General features: G+C 46.6%; 1 protein-coding gene across 1 annotated transcript in view; it reads right to left on the bottom strand.

Annotated features, from left to right (window-relative positions):
- The window catches only part of KIAA1958 (KIAA1958 ortholog), a 115,236-nt gene extending 112,890 nt beyond the window's left edge, over positions 1-2,346 (bottom strand). The window contains exon 1 of the mRNA XM_077816486.1: positions 2,245-2,346. The gene's annotated coding sequence lies outside the window, so the exon portion shown is untranslated. The remainder of the gene's footprint in view (positions 1-2,244) is intronic.
- Between the last annotated feature and the right edge of the window lie 13,063 nt (positions 2,347-15,409).

The following is a 15,409-nucleotide window of genomic DNA, read 5'->3' as shown; positions in this document are numbered from 1 at the left end:
CTCTCCACACAACCATTCCTCCCCCATACACATCCCTCCACACAACCATTCCTCCCCAACACACACACCCCTCTCTCCACACAACCATTCCTCCCCCATACACATCCCTCCACACAACCATTCCTCCCCAACACACACACCCCTCTCTCCACACAACCATTCCTCCCCAACAAACACACACACACACCCCTCTCTCCACACAACCATTCCTCCCCCGTACACATCCCTCCACACAACCATTCCTCCCCAACACACACACACACACACACCCCTCTCTCCACACAACCATTCCTCCCCCGTACACATCCCTCCACACAACCATTCCTCCCCAACACACACACCCCTCTCTCCACACAACCATTCCTCCCCCATACAGATCCCTCCACACAACCATTCCTCCCCAACACACACACCCCTCTCTCCACACAACCATTCCTCCCCAACACACACACACACCCCTCTCTCCAAACAACCATTCCTCCCCCATACAGATCCCTCCACACAACCATTCCTCCCCGACACACACCACCCCTCTCTCCACACAACCATTCCTCCCCGACACACATCCCTCCACACAACCATTCCTCCCCGACACACACACACACACACCCCTCTCTCCACACAACCATTCCTCCCCCGTACACATCCCTCCACACAACCATTCCTCCCCAACACACACACCCCTCTCTCCACACAACCATTCCTCCCCCATACACATCCCTCTCTCCACACAACCATTCCTCCCCCATACACATCCCTCCACACAACCATTCCTCCCCCATACACATCCCTCCACACAACCATTCCTCCCCCATACACATCCCTCCACACAACCATTCCTCCCCAACACACACACGCACACCCCTGTCTCCACACAACCATTCCTCCCCCATACACATCCCTCCACACAACCATTCCTCCCCAACACACACACGCACACCCCTCTCTCCACACAACCATTCCTCCCCCATACACATCCCTCCACACAACCATTCCTCCCCAACACACACACGCACACCCCTGTCTCCACACAACCATTCCTCCCCAACACACATCCCTCCACACAACCATTCCTCCCCAACACACACACACACACCCCTGTCTCCACACAACCATTCCTCCCCCATACAGATCCCTCCACACAACCATTCCTCCCCAACACACACACCCCTCTCTCCACACAACCATTCCTCCCCAACACACACACACACCCCTCTCTCCACACAACCATTCCTCCCCAACACACACACACACCCCTCTCTCCACACAACCATTCCTCCCCCATACAGATCCCTCCACACAACCATTCCTCCCCAACACACACACACACACCCCTCTCTCCACACAACCATTCCTCCCCCATACAGATCCCTCCACACAACCATTCCTCCCCGACACACATCACCCCTCTCTCCACACAACCATTCCTCCCCGACACACACACACACCCCTCTCTCCACACAACCATTCCTCCCCAACACACACACATCACCCCTCTCTCCACACAACCATTCCTCCCCCATACACATCCCTCCACACAACCATTCCTCCCCGACACACACACACACCCTCTCTCCACACAACCATTCCTCCCCCATACAGTCTCTTCTCCTCACAACCCCATACCACCCTCTCAGCACACACCCCTTTCCACTCGACCGTTCCCCCCCAACACATACACACACCTCTGTACACAGCCAACCCCCTCCCAATACACACCTCACAGCCCAAGAGCTCCCCCCCCCACTGCCATCCAAACAGGGGCACAAGAACTAGGGGATCAGAAAAGAAAAGGTGGGGTCAGCTGATTGATTTATGCCCTAAAAACTTTGTAAAAAAAAAAAAAACAAAACCAAAAAGGCGAAGAGGAAGAACTGACAGCTAATAAGTTGTCTGGTGTTGGCTTATTTGAATCATTTGGTTGATGCTCTCCGGACCCTCCTCCACTTACCCCCAACACACACACACTGTACATAACTTCTCTCACCTACACCCCTCTCCGCCATTCAACAACCATCCCACCGCCCCCCTCGCCCGCAAACGCAAGAGAGACACCCTGTGTGCACACGCGCACACACGGATCTCCATCACACACACACACACACACACTTCCTAACTGCCCCCCTGCACAAAGAGAGGGACACCGAGCACAGAGGGTTCCGAAGCGCCCTCCTTCCCCTGCACACAAAGAGAGAGACTGGGTGTCCCACGCCCGGCTGCCCCCCTCCTCCAGCAGCCACCTACCTGCAGGTGTCTGTCCATAGGAATGCGGGCGGGGGGCAGGCTGTGGTCTATTCCCTGTATTGGCTGGGGCTGGCGGGAGGGTATGGTGAGGGGGTGGCAGTGGGGAGGGGAAGGTGTCTCCCATCCCCCGGTCACTGGCTTCTCCCTCTGTCCTCCGCCACCCCCCACGCTGTCTGTCTGTCTGTCTGTCTGTGCGCGCGCGCGCCAGGCCGCCCCCCCCCCCTCCTCCTCCTCCTCCTCCTCCGCCGCCTCCGCCCGCTGATATTCAATGCTCAGGGAGAGAGACACCGAGACACAGAGAGAGCTCGTATCAGCTACCGGAAATCGAAGCCCTGGTCATAAATATACCACAGGAAGTGTGCAATAACACACACACACACACACACACAGCCCTGCCCTCGCCCCCCCCCCCCCCCCCCAGCTGCCAGCCCGGACTCTGCCTGCAGAAGGGGGTGGGGTGGATAACAGGAAAGCCTCAGCAGTACAATAGTCTGTGTATCTACAGCTCCTGGGGGGGGGGCTGATCATCCAGAAAGGTGCGAGCTAGAAATCCGCACTCGATGCCGCTGTGGCCCCCGGACCGTCTACCTGTGCACACTGCAGCTTATAGTGCGTGCCCTCTTGCAGGCATCACTGTGTGTACGCAATGTAGACACGCTGTGCGTGGGGATGCACGCATAGATCTCAAACGTGTGTTTATAGACACACATATGTATCCTGCACATAATATCACACCTTCTGCATTGTATAGCAGCATGTATAGACCCCCACACTAAACGCACATATGGGGTGTGTGTGCATAGATACGCATATCCAGGATCTATACACACAATGTGTTATATACCACCTATACACACACACACATAAACATATGGTGTACACACTCATGTAGCGTCTGTGTGTACGTGTATATCGACACAGATTTTATATTACACACACGCGCCCGGTTTAGGACACACACACACACACAGTTTGTATAGGACAACTGGACTGAAGGAGATTTTAAGACGCGCTCTCCGAAACTGTGAATTTCACTGAAATGCAAAAATCCCCCACCCCTCAGTGGGAGCCAGACACCGTTCACATGGTCTAGGTAGGAACTCCAACCCCCACCCCCAATGAGCTACCATTTAATGTTATTTTAGATTTATATTGTAAATATTGAATCATGCGATATGTGTCCCTAATTTAGGAACTTAAAGTGTTACTTAAAATGGGCTCCTAACAGCTAATTCCACCCCCCACCCAGGAAAACAACCCCCCCCCCCCGACCCCCTCGGATGTATTATTTTTAGACGGGGAGGAGGGACAAAGTTACAGAGATGAAAGCAGCTTGCATTTGGCTCTGGCTGTGATTGCTTTGTGCAGAAACTCCCCCTCCCCTGTGCCAGCCAGAGGGCTGTGGTGGTTAATATCTCATCCAGGAGGGAGAAAGATGGAGGAACTGGAAGGAGAGGGAGGGAGCCTGTTATTCAATGGCGAGGCAATAAACAGCACTTTAAACACAATGTCAAGCAAATACCCGCCTTAGGACAGCTGTGAAATCTCTTCCCTTCCTCTGGGTCCAAGGAGAAGCAGCTGGGAACGCACGCAGGAGACACATCTGTGCCTCGCTCTTATTAAATTAAAGCAACTCTGGCCATATTCTTTGCGGTTTTTATTTTGGGAGATTGGGGGGGGGGGGGTTAAACAGGGATTAATTAAAGTGCTGGGCTAGTTCTCTCTCCCCAGTTGTGTTTGATGAGGCGGTGCTGCTGCTTGGTGGAGCTGCTGGAAATTGCACAGGAATCCTATCCTATCCTGTCCTTTCCTGGCTTTGGCTGTGGGAGGGTAAACGCTGTTGTTAAACTAAAGGAAAGAGTGAAGAAGAAAAAAATGGAGAGGGAAGAGAGGGGTGTGTGTAATCCTTTAAAAAAACAACAGTAGTTTTGACACATTTTAGCTTCCAAGGGCTAACCTTAACATTTACCTTGACCAAATAGTATATGTTAAAACTAAAGTTGCCTTGGCTACTCTAACCTGTTAAAAATACACCTTTTTCCTAGTGAAGACCAGGCCGGTGTGTGTGTGTAAAAGAAGCAGCATTTACTATAGCAGCCAAAGATGCAAACATGTATTTAACCAACATTTCTCAGCCTTCTTTGAATCCCTCTGCTAGATGACTGTACTCTGACCTCAGACATAGCAAGGCAGGCCTGGTCCTAACTTGGGTGTGCATATGCTTAACTTCAAGCAAGTGAGCCACTGAAGTCATTTGGACTACTCATGTGCTTAAAGTTAAGCATGTGCTTAAGTGCTATGCTGAATCAAAACCAGGATGATGGAGGAAACTGTAAGTGGATACTGAAGGGAATTCTAAACCCTGCTCTGGAAAACCAACACAGGGTAGCATATGGCCCTGTCCAGTTCTATATTTGAAAATCATGTACAGCTACAAGGAGTATCATTCAAACATGGGGCTTTAATACAGCCACATAAGTATAGTTGTTTTAAAAAAAGAAAATATAAAAAAAAAACTAAAAAAAAAACAAAAGAAGGAATGAAATAAAAAAGCAAGATTATTGCTGAAATTTTAAATGTATAAAAGTCAAGAGTGTCAAAGTTAAAGAGCCAGATTCTCAGCCGATGTAAATTGCAATTGTTCCAGAGGAGTTATGTTGATTTACACCAGCTCAGGTTCTGGCCCATAGTTCCCACAGCAGCTGCTACTTTGGCCATTGTATGTGTATATAAATATATATTATTAACATTTGGATATATGTGTGTGTGTGAGTGAAAAGATGTGTGTATGACATGTATGCACATATATATGCATACATATACATAACACTATATATTGTAAAAAAATACTCCGTATGTGCAAGAAGCCAAATTATATTCGCTGTGGAAACCAAATAATTGAATTTCCTGACTTGTGTGCATCACAGTTTCAGGGTAACTGCACCTCTGTTTCCCCTGCCATGGTCCCTCGAGGACACCCACTGCAAGGTTTCTGGCTTCCAGCCATCACCTTGTCTTTGGTGGAGACCTGTGTCTCACTCCCTCCTGAGCAGGGTTTTAAGGCTGCACAGCTCCCGGTGATATCTCTAGTAAGTCCATCTGCCTAAAAGTCCAGCACCTGCACTTCACTTTCTCTCTGAGGGCTATGACCAGAGTATTGCCAGCAGTTATAAGTTACAACCACACAGCTTTTTCTAAGCAAGCAAATTTATTCTTAAGATAGATGGTTTACAGAGAAAAACATATAAAAACAATACAATAATTTACACGCATACTTCCAGTGGTTACCCCTAACTCCAACATAGGGCTTTGGTAGGTGTCAGTCTTTCAAACCCCACAACTGGGTTTTCCCCCTGGTTACAAGTTCATAACTGTCCGAGATTCAGAACCAGAACAATCATGAATCGCCCAGTCTTTCTTCTATATGGCTTGGGCCCTTGATCTTGGACTCATGTAACAGGTAATCAGCAGACAATGGCTTACTCCTCAGGGAATAGCTTCCAGTGTTTAATTTGTAATGAGAGAGATGCCAGGGGTCAAGCTGGGCGGCCAGAGAGTGGCAGCTGCTGGCTGGGAGCCCAGAGGTGCCCAGGCCATGAACTGCCAATGCTAGAGGTGCCAGGGTTCAGCCCTGACAAGCTCTGGCACAAATTAAACATTGATAGCTTCAAAAAGCTGGATTTTTGCATAATCGGAGATAGAGAATTTGCATTCACCTCCCCCTAGATATTCCCCAGAAAAGCTACTTAACATGTTTTGTTCCAAGAGTTTATTCTTGTCTGGCACATTGTTCAGTATGGCCCTTTGGACGCCCAGGTCTCACATCGGCCACACCAAGTTCATATCAGTGTTTAGATCAGGAATGAGAATGAAGGTCCCAAGACAGTTTAAGCGTGAGTTATTTATCCAAAAGTCCCTTCTTTGTCTGCTGGCCTCTGGCGAACACAGTTTGAACCAGAATATGCAAGCCTCCCCAGGAGGTGTAGTAGCTCTCTGGAGGTCTAAAAACCTGCGTGCTTAGCCTTAATCATCCCCAACTGTTTTCCTTCCCTGGCAGAGCTGTGGTAACCCTCCCCACATGCAGTGCATACAATCCATGACCCACAATGATACATAAACCATTTATATACTTAATACAGTATGATCTCCCAAAGATATTGCAGGAAGTTGCTTTATCTGTCGCAGTGTGTAATGAAAAATCTCACATGTAACATTACACTGATAGGTTTTTTGCATTTAATTATAAATAACCGAACATGCACTTTGCATTATTATCTCTCTGTGTTTGGTTTCTCCTGCAATGAACAGGACTCTTGCCAAACTGAATTCTCTTTACTGGTCCACTCTTGAGTTGGGATTTCCTCCCTTCTTCATTGTGTCACTCCGGAGGGAGAAAGTGACAGGTGCTGCTGGAAAAAGAACTGTCTGCTCTGAACCCAGTGGTTTCTTCTTCTTGTCTTCCTTGTGCCAACTTTCAGGAAATTTGAATGGGCGAACACGTTACTAGCTTCAATGGCAATATTGCTTAAACAACAGTGTAATAGATGCAATCTGGTGGCATATTAATGCCAAAACAATGCTTTTTCCAGGCTTGCCTTTGATGTAGTAGTGCTTATTTGATCATAAAGTTAATCTTGTTAATCTCTCTTATTATTATTTACAGTAAGAACTTACTGTCCTGTGACTACAATTCTACAGAATTCTTTAATACTTTAAAAGTCAAAGTCACAATCCTGCAACCCTTACACATGGAAGAAGTTCTTATTGAAGGGAATAATGAGCAATCATGTAAGGGCTGCAGGATTGGGTCCCAAAGGATCTCTCTTCTGTCATAATCTCTTATTTTTAATGCCTTGACCTGCCACTTCCCCTCAATATCAGAATTATCCAGGGCTTGCAATCTGGAGTAAATGTTTTTGTGATATGTGGGGTGAAATCCAAGCTGCACTGAAGTCAATGGGAGTGTTGCCATTTACTGTAAAGGGGCCAGGATTTCACCTGTGGAACAGAACTTTTTAAAATACACACCTCATGTATCTAATTAAACACTCAGCAGTGAAATGAAAGAGAAATTCCCAAGGCCATTAACAGCAACCTGATAGCAGCCCCCCCTCCCCTCCCCCTTCTCTGCCTCCTAACGTGGAGCTGTGAGACATCTAAATATTATCTTCTGGAGCAATACAATTTAGGAAGTAATATATGCCAATACAATCAAAGTGACTAACATTTAGCAGGTTTCAGAGTAGCAACCGTGTTAGTCTGTATCTGCCTCCTAACATGTGGAGCTGTGAGACATCTAAATATTATCTTCTGGAGCAATACAATTTAGGAAGTAATATATGTCCATACAATCAAAGTGACTAACATTTAGCAGGTTTCAGAGTAGCAGCCGTGTTAGTCTGTATCCGCAAAAAGAAAAGGAGTACTTGTGGCACCTTAGAGACCAACAAATTTATTTGAGCATAAGCTTTCGTGAGCTACAGCTCACTTCATCGGATGCATGCAGTAAAAAATACAGTGGGGAGATTTTATATACACAGAGAACATGAAACAATGGGTGTTACCATACACACTGTAATGAGAGTGATCAGGTAAGGTGAGCTATTACCAGCAGGAGAGAAAAAACACCTTTTGATCCCCCCTCGCCCCCCCACTGTTCCTCACATGTTCTTGTCAACTGCTGGAAATGGCCCACCTTGATTATTATCACTACAGATGGTTTTTTTTCTCTCCTGCTGGTAATAGCTCACCTTACCGGATCACTCTCGTTACCGTGTGTATGGTAACACCCATTGTTTCATGTTCTCTGTATATATAACATTTAGCACTATCCTATTTCTATTGCCTTTTCTTTCCCATTTCTATTGCCTGCTTTTTCTCCCTCTTCCTTTCTATTTTTTTTTCCCCTGTTTATCCTCTTTCTCCTCTTTTTCATTGCTCAATTTTATTTGGTCATAAGCCAAAACAGCACCCATCCCCCACCTGGTTTTTCTTTCAGCCCCTTCTTGATAATTGGTGGCGGCCACAGGCAAAAACTGTGTGCATACTCATTAATTAAGGAGAATTTTGAAAACGCTTCTCAAAGCTCTGATGTAGTTGCTTCCATCCTATTATCAGCATGTTGTACAGAGGCCTGTAATTGTATCAGAGGCTTCTGGTTCACATCATACACACTACAGAAGAGCCCAGCTAGCTTAATAATGTCACCATCAGGTCAGCACTGTATTACAATTTCAGATGAAGAGTATTCGTGAGTTGCTTATATTAATAACTACTCTTGAAGCATGATTGCACAGTGTGCTTTTCTTTCCACTCCAGTAGAACCCGGCCCTCGATGAAGAATAATTGCATACTGCTGCTACCAGGTAAGGGAGTTACTTCTTTAGCTCAAGTGGTAGAGGTCAGTGCTTGGTGTTGAAGGTCCTATGTTTAACCCTACTGATGAGCTATGCTATGAGTTATGTTCTTACTAGTAATTTTTCTCCTCACATCCTTTTTTCAGTTTAAAATGCATCCACCCAGAGCTCTGGGAGCACATAAAAACAGTGAGCCCAATTCTGTCAGATGCTAAGCACCTCTTAGTGGGTAGTGAGTGCCCTGGAGGGAGGAGGCATGGTCTTATAGTTAAGGCAGTAGACAGGGAAGGAAGAGGGCTGAGTTCTATTCCAACCTCTACCACAGACTTTCTTGTGTAACCTCAGACAAGTCATTTAACCTCTCAGTTTCCCCATCTGTAATAATCATACTTGCCAGTCTCACACGAGAAGGGTGTTGTCAGGATGAATGTGTTATTAGAAGTGAGACGCTCAAGATCCTGTGGATAAGAGTACCACAGAACACCTACTAATAGCTCTCACTATAGTCAGTCGGAGCTCCATACTGTGACATACCAGGGTGCAAGCCAGACCAGTAGGGGGCTGTGTCACCCCTGCTCTGTAACCTAGGGTGCCTTGCAATATCTTGCTGCTTAGGCTCCAACCTGGACTGGTCACAAACAGCCACCGGCATGCAGGCTATTCCCATATGTTTGTGTAAATACAGCCTGCCAGTCACACCCTGGCTTTCAACCACCCTTGGTTATATACTGCAGGATGACCCCAACACACCCCCAGTCCTGGATTTCCCCCCAGAAATGTGTGTCCTGGACTGTACGAACATAGTAAGTCCATTATTCCTCTGAGGGACTAATATACACACAAATTGCCACCCTAAATGGAGTTACCCAGACACTTGAACACACTGGATTACATAAAACAATAAAACAAGTTTATTAACTACAAAGAGAGATTTTAAGGGAGTACAAGTAATGAGGCATAAAAGTCAGAAATAGTTACAAGAAAAAAAAAGATAAAATGCTTTGTATTGACTAACTTAACAAAGTATATTAGATTCAAAGCAAAGTTTCCCACCCCATGTTTCCAGCAGTATTACTGACCAAACTCTTTAGGTCAGGATCCTTTCCCCAAAACTCCAACCGCTGTTTTCCTTTGTCTTCTTAGATGCAATGCCAAGGAGAGAGGGGGCATGTCTTGGGGCATTTGTCCCTCCTTTTATAGTTTTCTTATTTCCTCTTTGAAAAACATTTCTAGTTGAGAACCAGGATACAGTCTGCTGGGGGACAGAGACTCTGTGCTGTTTCTTTGCTAAGATGTAGCTCTCTTTGTCCCTGCCCCCCTTCCTTGCCAAAGAATGGCCACTTCGAAGGTAATGGGCCTGGCCCATCAGCTTCATTGACACCTGGCTGGGGCGTCACCTTGCACTTTGTCTTTGAGAAACTGGTATAGCCATTCCCAGATGTATCTGGGAAACACACTTCAGTCATGATTTCAACATATGTTCATAACTTTATAATGTTGCTATGTGCACTTTACCACGATATTACTGATCAGCAAGTTACGAGTTTTCAAACGATACTTTGCAAGGCATATGTCATAGAAAGGTTACAATCGTGTGGAAGGTGTGAACACAAGGGTGTGTTCCATCACACATACCTCTGTAGGATCAGACCCTATATCAATAAAAACAAAATAACTTAAAACAATGTATAAATTCAAAGCCCTCCAATGTCCCACAGAAAAAGCTGGGAGAACAGATAGGCCAGGAGGGTCAACAAACGTGAGCTGTTGTGGACTAATAGGGAAAGTCAAGAAACATTCTTGCCTTTTGAGTAAAAATGGGGGACTGTGTGCTGAAGTGACCTCAACTGCTGTGGTATGACATGAGGAGAGTGGGATCCAGACCATTAGACCATTCAAATGTGTTATAAACACTTTCCATTGTTCCTAGCAGCAGGCTGGAAGTTGTCACAGAGCACTGGCTTGATGAACTCCTTGCACGGAATAGCACCCAACAAGCCAGCAACCTCATCTGCATCACCTGAACTTTCTGAGCGGTCTGCAGGTATAGCTTCATGGGACAAAGGCACGAATCACCCTGGCAAACTTCGCATGCACTAGGACCTAGCCTCCTGGGCAAACGTAGGTGACGGAAAGTAACCTTGGCAGCTGCTGACACCTACACACAGAGAAGCAGCTGAGGATCCAGTAAAAGCTCCCCCTTGCAAACCTGAGTCACAAAGTGGGGGCAGGTTTTCAGAGCCAAGGGAGCTGATATCAGTGCCATTTCTTCTGATGAAGAGCAGAGGCTGCCAGTTCCAACCAGAATCCTGAGGGGAGAGGTCTTGGATTCTGGAGGGAGATCTGGATTTTGTCTAGAGCTTTGCTTCCTCCCTCTGATCCTGTCACCTCTCCCTTGATTCCTGCTGCCGGTGTGGAGGAGCTGCTGGATCATGGTCTATTCTCCTGCCCCAGCTCCTGATGAGCAGCACGTCCTACCACACTTGGCACAAACAGCCAGCACAGCTAGCAGAGGAAAGGGAGGGGGATACCTCAGTGGTTTGAGCATTGGCCTGCTAAACCCAGGGTTGTGAGTTCAATCCTTGAGGGGGCCATTTAGGGATCCAGGGCAAAAATTGGAGATTGGTCCTGCTTCGAGCAGGGGGTTGGACTAGATGACCTCCTGAGGTCCCTTTCAACCATGATAGTCTACAATTCCATGAAAGAAGTGGTTCTGTCTGTTGAGACAGAGGTTCTGTCTCCTTGACCCAGCCATGCTCCTCAAGGAGACTGTGAATGCTGAGGAATGGTGGGAGAGACCATGGTGTATCGCACCTCAAGACCACCAGCAGTGTCAGCGAGGTGGCAGGCAGCAGCCTCCCTGTTATTGTGTCTCTTACTCTTCTTTATCTCTGCGATGCCCTTCCTTCTTCCTCTTCTCTCCCCAGATTCCTACTTCCATTCCACCCATCCACCCGCACCTCTCTTCTCTCCTACCCCATCCCCCATCTCTGGCCTTTTCTCACCCGAATCCAGGCTGCTTCGAAGCCCTCTGTACTTTTCACAGAGCAGGGCTTTAAAGTGAATACACGAAGGCTCGGCGCCCATGGCACAGCAGATGTAACAGCCATGCTCTGCTCTGCACCCCTGGAAGTCCCCCAGCTCTGTCTGCAGGAGAGGAGCCGCATGAAAGTTGCTGAGCTGGGTGAATGGGCGATAAGGAGAGACATGGGAAGAATAACACAAATGGTGTGGTCCCTGCTTCTGACAAGAGGTTGGACATATGTTAAGGAGCCATCACAGGAGCAGTTGGGATGAGACCAAAAAGAACGGAGAGGGAAAGAATTAGTCTCCCAACCATAATTAGATTTTAATCAGGACGGCTGCCTTTTGCTATTTTTAGAGCGAGCAGGACCTAATTTAGCCACACTGTGCTAGCGGATTTGGAATTCAGCTCCACTGAAATCCATGGAGCTGACACAGAGCTTCACGGAGATGCTTCAGTGGCTTAATTGGAGCTAATCTCCAAGTGCAGTAAAGCATCAATGCCAGAGAAGTCATCATGAAATCAATGGAGCCAGCACTGACTTAGGGATCTGATTCTGATCTGACTTACACAAGGATTACATCAGTATACCTCCTCCAGCTTTAGAGGATGGACTCCTGTCTGACACCAGTAAAACGTTATCACAGTCAGGGCCCCAGATTTGATGTAAATATTCCACTTTCTTCATTGGAACATTCATCAGGCTCTTGATCCTTTTAAAATACTGATCTAATCACTCCTCACCCACTCCCCTCGCCTCCCCACCCCACCCCACCCAAAGCCACTCAGATACACACACAAAACTGGCTCCTCAATTCCTAAGTGCAAAGCATTGAACTGGGATGTCATTTTATTTGGAAATTGTCTTTCCAGGAGCTGCAGTCTCTTGCAGGATGCAGACCTTGTGAAAGTGAATTGAACCAAAAGCAGTCACAAGAATCATCCTCTTCCATGTCTCGTTTTCTGTGTTGGGCTCAGATGGGGTTACATCACAATCAGCTAGTTTATGTATGGCAGGAGGGCCATTTTGGCATCAAAGTTATCAAACAAGTGTTAGTCAGCCACAGGCAGATAAACTGGCTTCAGTTTTCATCTGGAACCTCACAGAATGCTGCACGCGTCTCACGCATCGTGATGGGTACCATTCTGATCTCAGGCACCCAAATGTACCTCCATCAGACTTCTGTCACAGGATGGGCTGGCTCTTTAAGAGGGCTGGAGCTCAGCTGTACCTGTGCCAGACTTCACTCACCTTCCCAGATAGGGGAGGTGAGTGACAAATAGGTGACTCAGAGCAGGTCTGTGGGTCAGCCTACACAGCTGAACAAAGGAGGACTGAAGGGAGAGGAAACAGGAGCAGACTTGGAAGTCAGTGCTCGCTAAAGTGTGGGAGGGCAGCCAGGAGGAATCGGAGCATACGAAGCGGCCTTGGGAAGAAAATAGGGCAGCTTTCAGCGATGAGGGAAGAGCAGATAGCCTGGTTGGTGAGGTTTCTCAGAGCTGGGAACTCATAGTAGAGGGTGGGTGTAGGTTCCCCCTCTGCTGCCACTTTTTCTTGGGGTGCAGCAACCCCTGCTAATAACTGGAGGGTGAATAGTATGACTAGAGCCCAGGAGAAGGACAGTGTTTCATTTGGACTCTGGTTCACCAGGATGGGATGGACTTTTTGGATTTAGCTGGAGGGCTAGGTCCTTGCAGAATCTGACATTGCTGGGAGCCAGTGAATGACTGACAGTAAGGGGAAACTGAGGCAGAGGAAAGGCCCAACACTGGGTGCAGAGGGGCTCTTGGTAAACCAGCATCTTCAGTAGCATTTCTCTGGATTTACACTGGTGTAGCTGAAATCAGAATCTGAGCCAAGGTTTCTAGACCCAGTCTAATTGCATTAACCTCACTGTGCAGGTCAGGAAAAAGTCTGACCAGTAAATGGGAACACATGCAGCCAAAATAAGCACCCTGATTTTAGTGAATGAGTAGTGGACTCTTTACAGATCAGGAGTTGTTGTATTTAGATATTTTCCATGGAACTGCCCAATGTAAGGCGAAGAAGAAAACAGCAACAATCCACATAACAAAATATAGGAAATGAGGGTTTTGATAATATTACAACAAACAAAACAAAACTTGGAAACTCCAAATTTGAAAGTTCAGCCTCTGTATCTAGTCACAGTAAAGCACCATTCATAACATGATCCATATTCACTGAGTATGGGAGACTGGTCCTTACAGGTGAAAAATCAAACAAATAAAAAGTTTGTATTATTATGTAAAGAAAGTTATTTAAGAACTAAAATCACTGACGGTCAGGTCCTGGTCCACTGAATTTAATAGCAGGAACAGAATATGTATTGTTCAAAATTACCAAAATAATACATTTTTATCAATTATTTTGTCCTTCACTTACCTGGCACGTGCTGGGGCATGTTTATCCTGAGGCCACCAAGGGCAATGCAGACACACCCAAAGGATTGTGGGAGATGCAGCTGATATTTATCACCACATAAAGAAAAGCCAAAAGCTTGGACTTAGACCTTGGCAAGATCAGTGACAACTCCGCCTTCAGTGGCGAATGTTCATTCTATTGTCTTAGGTACTTGCATGGCCTCCATTACGGTAGGATCTGAACACCCTGTAACCTGCAATGTATTTAAACTCACAACACCTCTGTGAGGTAGAGAAGTATTATCACCCCTGCTTTACAGATGGGGAACTGAGGCACAGAAAGACCAAGTGACATGTGCACAGTCACACAGGAAATCTATAACACAGCAAGGAGTGGCGTACTGCTCTAACCCCTGGACCACCCTTCCTCTATTTTAACATGCCGCTGATAGGCTCTGCACAAGTACTAGGTAGTCCCTGGCCTGAGAAGATTGCACTCAGAGTGGAGAGGCGGCATTGGGAAGCTCAGTGGAGAAATAACTTTTTTATTTTAAGCTAATGACTCATTTCTTGTGAACAACACAAAAGAAGCAAAAGCTAGATCAATATGCCCTTGGAATGTGTGCACGGAGGGGTCACTGACTGAGGCTCTTCCCTCTTCAGGCAGAATGAGGGAACCAGTCACCTTATAGCACCATCTCTCCCATCTGCTAGACCCCCTGAAGGGCTCTGTAAGGGTCTAGAAGCAGACTCAAGATTGGGGCATGGTGCAGCTACAAGACTGACCATTCCAAAGATAAAGGTTAGGCAAAGGTCCTAAACTGTTCTCAAGATTTACGGTGTCATCCAAGTGCCTCAAATAAAATGTAGCATTTGATTCACTTCTGCAGCCATCTGTTATCCAGTGTGGTTTGGGGCTATTGGACAGGTGTCCTTTTCAGCGCTGCTTATGGTTTTTAAGGCCTCAAGAAAGCAGCTGGAAACTTACCCGTGAACATATAAATGGAATTCATATTGTAATCTCTGAATAAACCATGTAATATAGATTAAAGGGACTGCTGATACCTTTGAACATTTGCTTCCAAGACAAAGCACTTAGGAACTCCCCCTCTCCCCCAAAAAAACCCGTATTAAGAATAAATCTCTTTCAGCGTTAGCAATTCATTCCATTTTAAATAAAAATTCCAGATGCTGGGGAAATACTGGAAAAAAGTGTGGAAGTCAAACCAAAAAGACACAGGAACAAGGGATAAAGAAGTGTTACAAAATGCACAGAGTCCTCATCATTAAAAAGTCACCATTTGCCAAACCACCACATAATTGGGGTTAAACTGAGGGGGAGAAGGCAGGCGTACAGCTCTCATCCCTTTGCTAAAAGCAGAGGAAGACCTTCCCTGGCTCT

This window comes from Eretmochelys imbricata, chromosome 5, assembly GCF_965152235.1.
Source record: "Eretmochelys imbricata isolate rEreImb1 chromosome 5, rEreImb1.hap1, whole genome shotgun sequence".
NCBI lineage: Eukaryota > Metazoa > Chordata > Testudines > Cheloniidae > Eretmochelys > Eretmochelys imbricata.
The sequence above is the reverse complement of the archived record's forward strand: the minus strand, read 5'-3'. Positions and strand labels throughout refer to the sequence as shown.